Raw genomic sequence first — 12,003 nt, 5'->3', positions numbered from 1 at the left:
TTAACTACAACAGTATAAACTACAAAAATGTATTTTTAGCTTAAACATATAGCAATACTAGAGGCAGAGGCAGAAGATGTGTACTACTTGCTACTCATCCATAATACAGATTAGCTTGAAACATAAAAATATTCATGAATATCAATTAGAGCATCCTATGAAAAGAAGAGATTAGTGCAATTAATTATAAAAAAGTGATATAGAGGGGGCAAGTAATTGATTGCAGTACCCTGAAATAAACCTTCCACCATGTATCATGAACAGCACCAAATCCCAAACTGTCCAATCAATAGCCACATAAAGCAGATCTCTCAGAATATCACATCTACTATTTTTAAAAGATTATCCTTAAACTGCTGCAAGTCTTAGTCCATAAAACTGCACATTTCAAAAGCAGTAGTTAACGTTTTTCCAAGAAGGCTGTTTAGATTATGTGTAGAGCATGACCTATGGACTCCAGTGTCCCACACTTTCAAAACCAAAAGTCCATCCATACTTGTACCAATGCCCAATCAAATTATCAACTTTCCTCCTCACCAAGATAATACAAGCAGCAAAACAAGAATCCCACTAGGGCTGGGAATCATATAAGTGTAGATTTGGAAGGGACCCTGAGGGTCATCTAGTCCAACCCCCCGGCAATGCAAGAATCTCAACGGAAACATCCATGACACAGAACCACAGAACTGTAAAATTAAAAGTGAAAATACTTCAAATTCCCATAAGCCTAGACCAGGGGTAGTCAACCTGATCCCTACCATCCACTAATGGACATTTCAGGATTCCAGGTGGGTAGTAGGGGGTTCTAGGGCACATGTTACTGCAGCACTGGTGGGCGGTAAGGAAATTTTACCATCAAGAAAGATGCATTAGTGGCTGGTAGGTATAAAAAGGTTGACTACCCCTGGCCTAGACAGTCAAACACCTATCTTTTTTCCAACCCTGGTTTTTCTCATTGAGAAAGTCAATCAAATTCTATATTAGCATGTATTTGTTTCAAAATTCATGGTAACACAAGATTTGATTGGCAAAATGCCCCAAGTACATTAAATGGGACTATGAACATCTACAAACTCTAACTAATAAAACATAGGTAATAACATGTGAGTTCCCAAGTACAGCATTATCCCACAGCATTCTACAGCTTTAGAATGTGGTCCCTAGGCCACAGGACTTGCCAGATCTCCTTCCACAGGTGGTGATCTGGATTTCATTTTTAAATTTGCTAATTGCTTTAAATCACATTTTAAAGCTAAACTTTATATCCCTCCGAGATAAACGAGCAAAACACATAAACAAAGAGACAGTTAATAAAAGTCTCCAAACCTATTTTTGAGGATTTCATCTGTGCTTCTAGTTATTACACAATAATTCTTACAAATACAGAGGCTAGGACTTGCCATTACTCATACTGAAGAAGTTATATACAAGTTGTGTCAACCATTTGTATCAAAATATGAACAACTAAAACCCCCAAGTTCAAGAACAGATTTAATACGGCTCTCAATGCAAAGCAAGACATCTCCCCCAACAGTATAAATAAATTGTCCAGAATGTCTTAAATAATTTTTAAACTCTGATCTAGAATAACAAAGGATATGGGGAACATTTTCAACTCTATTTTTCTGCAGAATATTTTGCCTTTTTAAATTTGCATCGTTCATAAAATGAATTAGTCTCATAATGAGCTGACACAATACCATCTGAAGTGGGCAACTGGAAAGAACATATTACTAGTCAAAAATCTAAAAATTAATGATTTGGATCTAGAAGTGTCTTTGTGAGTGTAAAGGCATTCTGCCTGCACAAGGGGGCCCCCACTGAATTCTCTCAGCATCCCTGTGCTGCTGTGGCCCACCCCACTCATGGCACACAACATGTTCCAAAGGACCCCTTAACTCTCAGGAGTGGCTTTTCAGGGATACAGGAGAAAGGAAAGCCCAACTGTAAATATAGCATTCTACTTGCCAATTTCTGGATCTAAGCAATGTTGTAACTATTTTTTTCCTGTGTGGCTATTCCAAGGAACAGCATATATGTATGCTCATAGTTCTTTCACACATGCTAGATTAGTGTGTTAATGGTTTTAAATACATTTGCTTTGCCTGCCTTAAAATCTAAATAATGTAAGGGAAGTGTGTGCTTTTGAGATGTCATGTCTTAAAATATTGACAAGTACTTCAGTAAAAATAATTTTCAAGTGAAGCTTTGAATATGTTTGAATATATCATTTAGATCACACTAAGTGCACTTTATTGACTTTCCCCCCTGAATCAAATTTTATTTCAACTACTTTTAGTAGTTACGGAACTTTTTCAGATATTTATAAAGAGCATAAAATTAACAGTACATACCTTTTCAGTTTGATATTTGTTTTGGGTTCTCCCCCAAATGCAAATCAAATAAATATGCTAAATCAGATATTCATTAACTCAAAGCATAATTTCTTTCCAAATTTTAAGGCTGCATTTTGAAAGTTGAGTGCTACCCCTGGCTCAATAATGATTTTACTAAAAACAGGATCCCTCTTTCTCTGCCATGGATTAAAGTGGAATCTATCTTTCATGAAACAAGAAAGGAACAAACTAAAAGTTAAAAAAAAATCCAGATGAAGCCCCTTTGCAGTGTTCACTATATCAGTTCAGTAGAAAGAAAGGATAAAACAATTTTAAGCAAGTTTCCACCAGAAGGCAACATGTGGTGTTGGTTCTATTCTCGCAACTGTTTCTTTAAAGTAACCGCCTTATGTCTAGTGAAGACTCTAGAAACAATCTATATTCAAAAAAATGACACTGTTGTCACAGCATTTCACCAGAGGTGCCAATTTTAGCATTTATACAACTAATAGGCAAATAATAGGCAGAAAAAGAAAAGTGCTCCATAAAGTTTTGGAACATGAAAAGCACACAGTACTGCAACAGTGCAATATTCAGTGCTGCTGAAACCGCCAGACAGAGATTCTACTGCACTTCCCTCTGTAGGCAGCCGAAGTATTGATGAAACCTGCAGATGCAGCAACTGTACCGTCCATAAAAAGCCAAGACAGCTGTTGCCATGACTACTATAAGTCAGTTTATCAGAAAAAAATATTGTGATTACTCATAAGTTTGGATTTATAAGATGCTAAGCCCTGATTGCTAATTGACTGAGGAGATCAACCATTATTTTGCATGCAAGTATATTGCCTTAGAGTAGCACATGGTTAACAATACTTGGAAACACAGCAGGAGAGGGAAAGGAAAAAAGAAATCAATGCCTTTCTGCCTAGTGCTTCTTCTCTTCAAGTACTGACAGTTTGTGTTCTGCATGCAGCCAAAACAAAACAGGAAAAACACCATATTTTGGCTTATATGTGAGGATTTTTCCCTTAGGCCTACTAACAATCTAAAAAGTGTTATCGGAGGATTAGACTTTAAGATAAAAAGCCCCAAACTTTTTCACTTTCAAATTTAACACTTAATCAATTAAAATTTGCTCTTTGCTTTCCTATTAAATACAGCACATAGGTTTTAAAACCCCACTCTTAATTTAATGGAGAAGACAGCCATTTTCTTTTTCTAAAAAAGTACACATTAAACTTCTCATGGTTAACATAATATAACTCTTTTTAATCACTGAAGGATCATAGTGAGGAAGCATAAAATTTGGAGATGGGAGGGGAAGTCAGCAGTTGCCAGAATGCACCAGCAAACTGGGTATACGACTGGGTTTAATAATATGAAAATGTAGAAGTTACTCTATTTCAGTACATTGCTGAAAAGCAAGGGAAGGTGGAATCACGAACTGAAAAGCTACATTTGATATACTGTTGAAAACTTTGTCTTCAGCAAGTGAAAGCTGAGAATATATATTTTTTGATAATTTTGTCCAGCAGATCAGGCTCCTCTCCTATATGGAAGCACCCTGCTATAGCCACTCTGGACAATTTGGTTACACTATGTCTTATAATCTAAAAACTTTTATATTTCATTTACAACATAAGAGAGAGTCTCAGTTTGGATAAAGCAGCAGCCAAGGATGCTGGTGTCCATGAGATAGATAGTGTTAATAGTGTATTAAAGGGCACTCATCATTCTATTTGCAAAGCTGAATTACCCATAAATTTTGACAAACTTATGCAGAATCACACTGCTGACATACCACATAATGTGCTTGTATTTCTTTAAAGAAAACATTATGTTTGGAAAGTTGATCAGTCTAAATCAGTAATTCAGAGCTTAACTTTCAATTGTCAGGAGTGCTTTATGCACACAGTCACATGAGCTGACAAAACAGAACACAGTTCTGTACAGACTTCAAGCTGTCTTACAAGTCTGAAAACCTCAGTATGCATTTAACTGGATCCTAGATCTCACAAATTCAAAGCTAATGCAGGAGTATTTCCAAGATTTACGGTGGAATCCAATGGTATCCATCTGACAGCAGAATGGGCATTCTTGGCAGAACAGATTTCCTCTCCCCCTCACATGCCCCCCATATCTGCTTAAGAGGACTGAGAAACCCTCCAGTGAAGATTTAGGGAGTGTGGGAGGAAGGGGAAGTCTGCTTGCATGACTTAAGAATTTGAACATGGATAGCAAATTTTAATAAATAATGTTAATCATTTATTTAATAAATAATTTAATCACAATTGAGAAGATTTGCACACCAATGTCCCAAGTTAAAAATTAAAAGGTACAAGAACACAGAAACTAACACTGGAAAAGCCAAGTGTCCTTCTATTGAATGTTCATGGGTCATTGAGCAGATTAAAATTAAGTGCCATGTGCGCTTGAACTATCCTTTCTGTATTGTGTGAGATAACATTTGTAAGCACACATTAGCAATGAAGTTTTTAGGTATAGGTGATTGGTCATCTCTTCATCCAAGAACCAGGCCCTCTTCACCAAAGAATCACACACTATATATATAAAAAAACCTTTGTCTAGTCTAACACCAAAACTCGCATAGAAAATATTTGAAGAAATAGCTTGCAGTTTGCTGGCTTCCCTGCGTCTGTTTCCCTAACAAGTTACGCTTCTAATATGGAACATTATGCTCTTCAGTGTCAATAAGCTACCTATCCAGGAACCAGCATACAACCTGCCTCTATAGTAGCTCCAAGAATATGCTACCCTCAAACAAGCTGAGCTCAGAGGAATTAGATGTAAACATCCCTTTTTGCACTGGGATGCACAGCCTTTTCCCAATATGTATCTTAATTCTAAAAATTGTTGAATCAAATTCTGAACTACAATTATGACTTAATTATGACACCCATGCAGCTGCTGGGTGACCTTGGGCCAGTCACACTTCTTTGAAGTCTCTCAGCCCCACTCACCTCACAGAGTGTTTGTTGTGGGGGAGGAAGGGAAAGGAGAACGTTAGCTGCTTTGAGACTCCTGAAGGGGAGTGAAAGGCGGGATATCAAATCCAAACTACTACTCTTCTTCTTCTTCTTCTTCTTCTTCTTCTTCTTCTTCTTCTTCTTCTTCTAATACACGATTACTACAACACTTGCCTCAAAGCTTATTTTCAGCCTCTTGCATAAACACAACAACAGCAGAATAGAATTTGCATAACAATTCTGAGGGGGTTTTCCCCTCACACTGTAAATAAAGAACTCATAGTAAAAAAGTACAACTCCAGTAACTTTTCATGCAGTATTCTTCTGCATCACACAGTTTACATGCTGGGGGGGGGGGGAGCTAGATTTGTCTCTAAGATTTCCAAGGAGATGTGTAAATCAGCTGTTGCATTTTCATAGTAGCACTGTGCATTTTAATGTTTCTCAGTATCCAGGGATATTCCATGCCATGGAGATTGACTATATGTAAAAATTTCTACATTTTTGCAGTTCAACTTCTTTTACTATTCTTTAACAGTGAAATAAGGTAAGATTTTAAGCAGGTTCTCACACTACACAAACACATCAGCAATATCTAACTCCAGAAGTTAAAATCACAGCACCAAACAATTCTCACTTGCCACACTATTTACTTCAAACTACAGTAAGTGGAACATATTTCTTTTAATAGTCATATTAACTGTTAACAATATTATACAAAATTGGGTAGAATTAAATTATAACCATGAAACATCTCCACATACTGCAATTCATAAATTCATTCCAATGGTAAAGTTATCCCTGTGATACTGAAGCAACTCATTCCAGTTTCTATTCCCTGCATAGTGCAAAACACAACTCTTAGTAACTGTTAGAACTATTTCCCCCATAAATTAAACTGAAACAATGCAACAGTATAGTTCTGCTGTGAAACAAAGAATTATACGTGAAGAAAGCACTATAGAGTTTAATCTAGACCTAAGTCATGCTTAGCAGACTAAACCTACTGAAATCAGTGGGTCCAATTTATACTCCAAGCATGACTAATGTTGCAATCCTGGTCTCACTTTCCTGGGAGTAAGTCCCAGCAAATTCAATTAAAACTTACTTCTGAGTAGACTTGGTTAGGCTTGAAGTTTAAGTTTGTAGCTAACTGATAATATTTGTAAAAGGCAAGCATGTCCCAAACAACAGGATGAGAAATTGTTCCATTATCACCAATAACTTCAATATACACAGAGGCCGAGCCAGACTAAGCTGATCACTTTCAAGTTGCATTGATTTCAATGAGAGAGTTAAGCATGTGCTCAAATCACTCCCACTAAAAATCAATGAGATTTAAAAGCAATTAGCTTTGGCTAGATTGGCCCAAATAGTTTGCTACAACTTCAGAACTTTGAGAACTACAGGAAATAAGTACTAAAATCCAACACTGAACACTTGTTTAGGTCTAAAAGATCACTACAAATCTTACTCAGCATTTCAATATCAAGCTTGAAACACTAAATATATTACGGTACTTATAATTGCTTATAAAGGAGGAAGGTGGTACACTTGAAAAAGAAAACAAGTAAATCCTAGCCATCTCATCTGATCATTCTCTTTCCAATACAATGGGGGGGGGGGAATGTCCCAACACTTATTACAAATACCACTTACATTTGTGCTTACAATGCAGAAGCACTCCTGTATGCACAATGATGCATGAATACAGGCTTTTCTATTAACAACATTTAACCTGAAAATACTTTAAATAAAGGAGGGGAAATCATCCCTGTTTTACAGCACAATCCTATGCATGTTTACTCAGGGGTAAGACCTTTTGGGTTCAACTAAGTTCCCATTTCCTGATGCCCAACTTCAAAGGCATACAAAAGTGGTAAGCAGAATGGATTCCAGAGGAAGATGCTATTTTACCTTTTTCCTCAAAAGCCAGAAGTGGCTAATCAGCAAACTTCTAGATATTGTTGTATTACAGCTCCCATCAGTCCTGATCATGGGCCATGCTGGCTGGGGCTGATGGGAGTTGGAGACCGCAACAACAGCTAGAGGGCCACAGGTTAGCCACCCCTGCCATAAATACTCCAGCAGGCAATGACTTGGTTTCACAGAAGTTACTGTATGAACCACAAAAACAAAACAAAACTGGAAGCTCCTGAGGAAAAAAGATGACAACAACCAGTTTCTTAAAGTATTTTTTACATGGTCCTATTTTCACTTCTACTGGTTAATAATACAGCTACTGTTGTTGAAGGGAATTCAGAAGTTAAAGAGTTTTCATCAGAGGAAAAACTGAATAAAAGATAGTAAAATCTAATTCCAAGTTTATGTGCACTGTAGTGTCCAATGATGCTGCCCCGAGAACCCCAGCCATGGAGTAGTGCTTACTAAGTACTATGTAAACCAATAGCAAGAAACTCCAGTGTGGATACACAAGTTCATAGAATATATGAAAACAAATAGGGCTGTCTCTTGCTAAGAATTATTATTAAATATCAGTATATTTAAATAAGAGGATTATAGGGAAGAAAGTCATTTCTTGAAAAGCTATTTAAACAAGTCTCTACGTTAAAAATTTAAAGTATATTCAATGGAGTGTACTACTGTCAAGGTTAAGGATCTGCAAGGTTACACCCACATTAACCCCACATTTTCAGCTATATCACAAAAGTACCTACTAATGTTGACCTTCAGTGATTATTATTATTTAGCTAAACAGCATAATATCAAAAAACATTTTCAACCCAATTTAACCTTATTTTTCATTGGGGGGGAGATTATTACTGCAGCATTTACCCGTTGCAGAGAAAATTTAAAAATAGCATCCAGTTTTAGTGCTTGCTACATGTAAAGGAAGTTGTCACAAAGTAAAACTTAACATTGAAGTGTCAAGGGAAATTATAAATTAAATATAAACAAGGATATGAAAGTTGGTCCCTAAAATGATTACATCCCTAACCTCTTCCAATTTAAAAGCAACTTACTCCCAAATAATGCTATCCTAAGAACTTCTAAGCAAAACAGGTTTAGGACTGACGAAGTGATAAGATCTTGGACCATGATATTCTGCTAGTATCACAGTGAAGGATTTTGAAAGTTGTTTGTTGAGAATGCCTTTCTGTAGTTCCTTTCCTTTATTCCTTTAAAAGGAATTTTCCTATGGAGTTATTTCAGCAGACATGAGCAGCAGCTTCTCCCCAAGTATTGTAATAATAAGAGTCTTGCTGTGATTAACATGATCAAGTGTGCTAATTTCAAGCCCAGTATTAATCAATGGAGAAATATAGTGCTTAACTATCATTACTATGCTATAAGTAACCTACATCAGACTATTTTCTATATGCAGATATTTTACATTGCAACTTTCATTTTAAAAAGTCACATCCCTGTTGGAAATAGAGCTGAAAAGTCTGGTCATGGAAGCAAAATCCATGTTCAAGTACACAGGCCTGAACAAGTATCAGTTCACTACAACTTTACAAATGGCCCACCGAAGTTTAATCACATACAATAAACAATACAAAGAAATTAAGCACCTTGGTCCAAACGGCATTTACTTTGGAGTATAACCCACTGATTTTACTGGAGCTTATCTGTATGTGTGTGTGCATAGTCTGATTTGACATTTTAAAAATACAGCATGTAATTTAAATACAGTAGCATCCTCCTACCTATCAAAACAACCTCCTTGCCACCTGCAAGCATCCCCAACCAAATAACCAAAAAGTGGCCAATACATACTTATACTGTATCTCAAACAGTGCAAAGCCATGAGTGAGTGGGGTTGATCTAATCCCCCCACAACAAAAAAGTCTAACACTGCAATCTAACACTGCAAATATTTTTTGGGGGGTGGGGCTCCCATCAGAATAACAAAGAAGCAAACAGAAAAGTAAGGAGATCAACAATCACAAGGGGACTAGACCAAATGGCAGTCCCACATACAACCTCACTCCTCCTACATAACACACGCAGAAATGGAAGAGGAGGGGGAAAAAAGAAGGTACACATCTCCAGTCACTGCAAACATGTGCCAGAGTAGGAGTGTGAAATCCCAAAGGTGTCCTTGCACCGAGCTTTGTATCCGTGCAGCAAGGGCTGCCCCAGGGTGAGGGGGGCAAGAGAGACTTCAGAATAACAAGTTGCTGAAGAAACGGAATTTTCCCAGCACTACTCGGGCCACCAAGACAAATTAAAGGCGAAGAAGAAGAAGAAGACGAAGAAGAAGGGAGGCGGAAAAAACCGCCGCCGCCAAAGCTTTACTACGAATCCTCAATCATCAAAGCAGCATCATTTCCAAGATAATAAAACTTCCCCCAGCAGCATCACAGAGGAAAATCAGCCCAACACACACAAAAGGGCCTGGAAATAATCATCCCGAGGAAAACCAGAAGGGATGGGAGAAATCACCCCTCCCCGCCAATGTGTCATCTCCTTCTCCCCCCTCCCTCCCTACTCCAATGTGTCACCCACTCCCTCCCGCTCCTCCACCCCCTCCTCGCTCAGAAACTTACTTCAATCCTTACAGGTGACAGAGAAAGGACATGCCCCCTTCCCGCATCTCGCGCCTATAGATCTATACAGATCTACATCTATATATCTGTTGGTGCGTGGGGGGGGGCGAATTAAACTGAAGTTGTTGCTCCTTATCTCCAAGTTGGCTCGGGAGTCTGATGGTGGACTTTACACCCTGTCGTCGTCGTCGTCGCCCTCCAAACCTACCCTTTCCTATCCCCCCACCCCTACCCGCCAAACTCCCTGAGAAAGACAACAAGGCACAAGACGGGGAGGGGGGAGGGGGGGAGACCAGCACTACTTGGGGGGGGGGAGAGAGAGAAGCAGAAGAGAAAGAAAGAACAGAGCGGAGAAAACAGGGAGGTGGAGGAGAGAATCCAAAAGGTGGGATACTACACCCTGCTGGTGGTGGTGATGTTGCTGCTGCCGCTGCCGCCGCTGTCTGGCCGGGCCCCCCCTGGCAGGACCTCTCTTGGAGGGGGGGAGACTCCTCTTCATAGGGAGAAGAAGGTGGTGCAGCTGCTCCTCCGGGCCTCCCTGTCCCCCTCTTCTCGGCTCCTCTCCTCTCCTCCTCCTCCTCCTCCTCCTCTCACTTTCTTTAATCTAAGCTGGGAGTGGAAGATGGTTGGTTGGCTGGTTGCTCCCTTTTCCTCCACCTCCTCCTCCTCCTGCTCCTGCTTTTCCTCTTCTCCCTCTCCTCTGAGGGGTCCTGTTCCTTCCCCTCTCCCCGGGGGGCTCCTCCTGCAGCAGGGAGGAGGGGGCGGGCAGGAAGAAAGGAACGAGGCAGAACAGGCGCAGGAGAAGAGAAACTGTGACACAAAAACAAGCCGAGAAGCTGAACTCTTCTTCAATCCCATTCACCCGGCCCGGCCGCAGCACCCGCACGCCTGGATCACTCCGCCACCGGCCTCCCTTCGCTTTCCTTTCCTTTGCTTTCGCCTGGCCTGCCGGAGGCGCGCGCTCCCGACTCGAGGCTCGCGCGCGCCCCCGACACAACTCCCCTCTCTCTCTCTAGCTATCTCCCTCCCTCACACACACATACAGCTACTCCGGCCGCTCTCCGGAACGAGCGGGTGGAGGGGGGGGGGAGGAGGAGACGAGGGAGGGGACAAAAGCGGAGGGGGCGGCGGGCTCCCCCTTCCCTCTCCCCCCACCCCTCTCCCCCTATGAGTGAGGGAGGAGGGGCGGCCGGCCTCCTCGGGAGGAGGAGGGGGCGCCTCAAGGCTCCTCCTGAGGGACTACTTGACGTGTCGGTGCAGCGAATTTATTTCCCTTTGCCTAAGGAACGGGCTGTGCTGCGGCACCCATTGCCTAGGGAAAAAACCCGGATGTAAAGTGAGTGAAACTAAAGTAGAGTGAAGTAGGGCAGCAAACTCTAGTAGAGCAGCAGCGGCAGCGGCGGCAGGGAAGGATCGTGCACCGGAGCCAGCGGGGAAGGGAGGGAGGGAGGGATCGTGCACTGGGGCAGGCGGCGGCGGCGAGAAGAAACAACCAGAAGCGCCAGCATCTTCTTTTTTCCCTCCCCTAATGCAAGTGGCTCTGCGCAGGAAGCGGATACACCGAGGAATGAGGGAGAAACACACGGCCAAGCATCCTCGCTTGCTCACTGCACTCCTCCTCCCACCCCCCCACCCCGCCCCACTGCAAAGGATTCTGCACAGGAAGCGAATGCACCAGGGCAAAAGCGAGAGAAAAAACACCACGCCAACAACAAAAGGAGCACGCAGTGTTCTTTCACAAACATTCTCTTTCCCCCATTTGCAAAAAAAAAAAAAGATTCTGCACAGGAAGTTGATGCGCCAAGGGCAGGAGTGAAAACATGAATAATCGCCCCGATTGCAAAGGGGCTTTGCACAGGAAGTTGATGCACCAAAGCAGCGGCTGCACAAGCATCCTTAGCCCTAACGTCGGGGATTCTGCACAGGAAGCTGACATACCGGAGGAGGGAAAGGGGTGTGAGAGGGAACAAGAAGCATCACCATCCCAAAGCGAGGAGCTTTGCACAGGAAGTTGATGCAACAGGGCAGCAAGGGCTCCGGGGGTGGGGGCAGGAGAACGGGACGCCACAAAAATAACTATACATGCAACATCCTAACAATGGAAAGAGCTCCCTTTGCACAGCAAGGTTTCAATGCTACACTTACCTACTTGTAAGCAGATGT

At 41.2% G+C, this 12,003-nt stretch overlaps 1 protein-coding gene across 7 annotated transcripts in view; it reads right to left on the bottom strand.

Annotated features, from left to right (window-relative positions):
- Nucleotides 1–11,224, bottom strand: part of PHF21A (PHD finger protein 21A) — a 135,220-nt gene extending 123,996 nt beyond the window's left edge. For 2 of the 7 annotated variants that reach the window (XM_053387291.1, XM_053387312.1), the window contains exon 1: nucleotides 10,240–11,222. The gene's annotated coding sequence lies outside the window, so the exon portion shown is untranslated. Of the gene's footprint in view, nucleotides 1–9,840; nucleotides 10,059–10,239 lie in introns of those variants that run through there. The other 5 variants (XM_053387309.1, XM_053387282.1, XM_053387300.1 and 2 more) reach the window with 4 other exon arrangements.
- Nucleotides 11,225–12,003: the final 779 nt, after the last annotated feature.

This window comes from Podarcis raffonei, chromosome 1, assembly GCF_027172205.1.
Source record: "Podarcis raffonei isolate rPodRaf1 chromosome 1, rPodRaf1.pri, whole genome shotgun sequence".
NCBI classification, from domain to species: Eukaryota; Metazoa; Chordata; class Lepidosauria; order Squamata; family Lacertidae; genus Podarcis; species Podarcis raffonei.
Note: the sequence above shows the minus strand (reverse complement) of the source record. Positions and strands in the feature narration are given on the sequence as shown.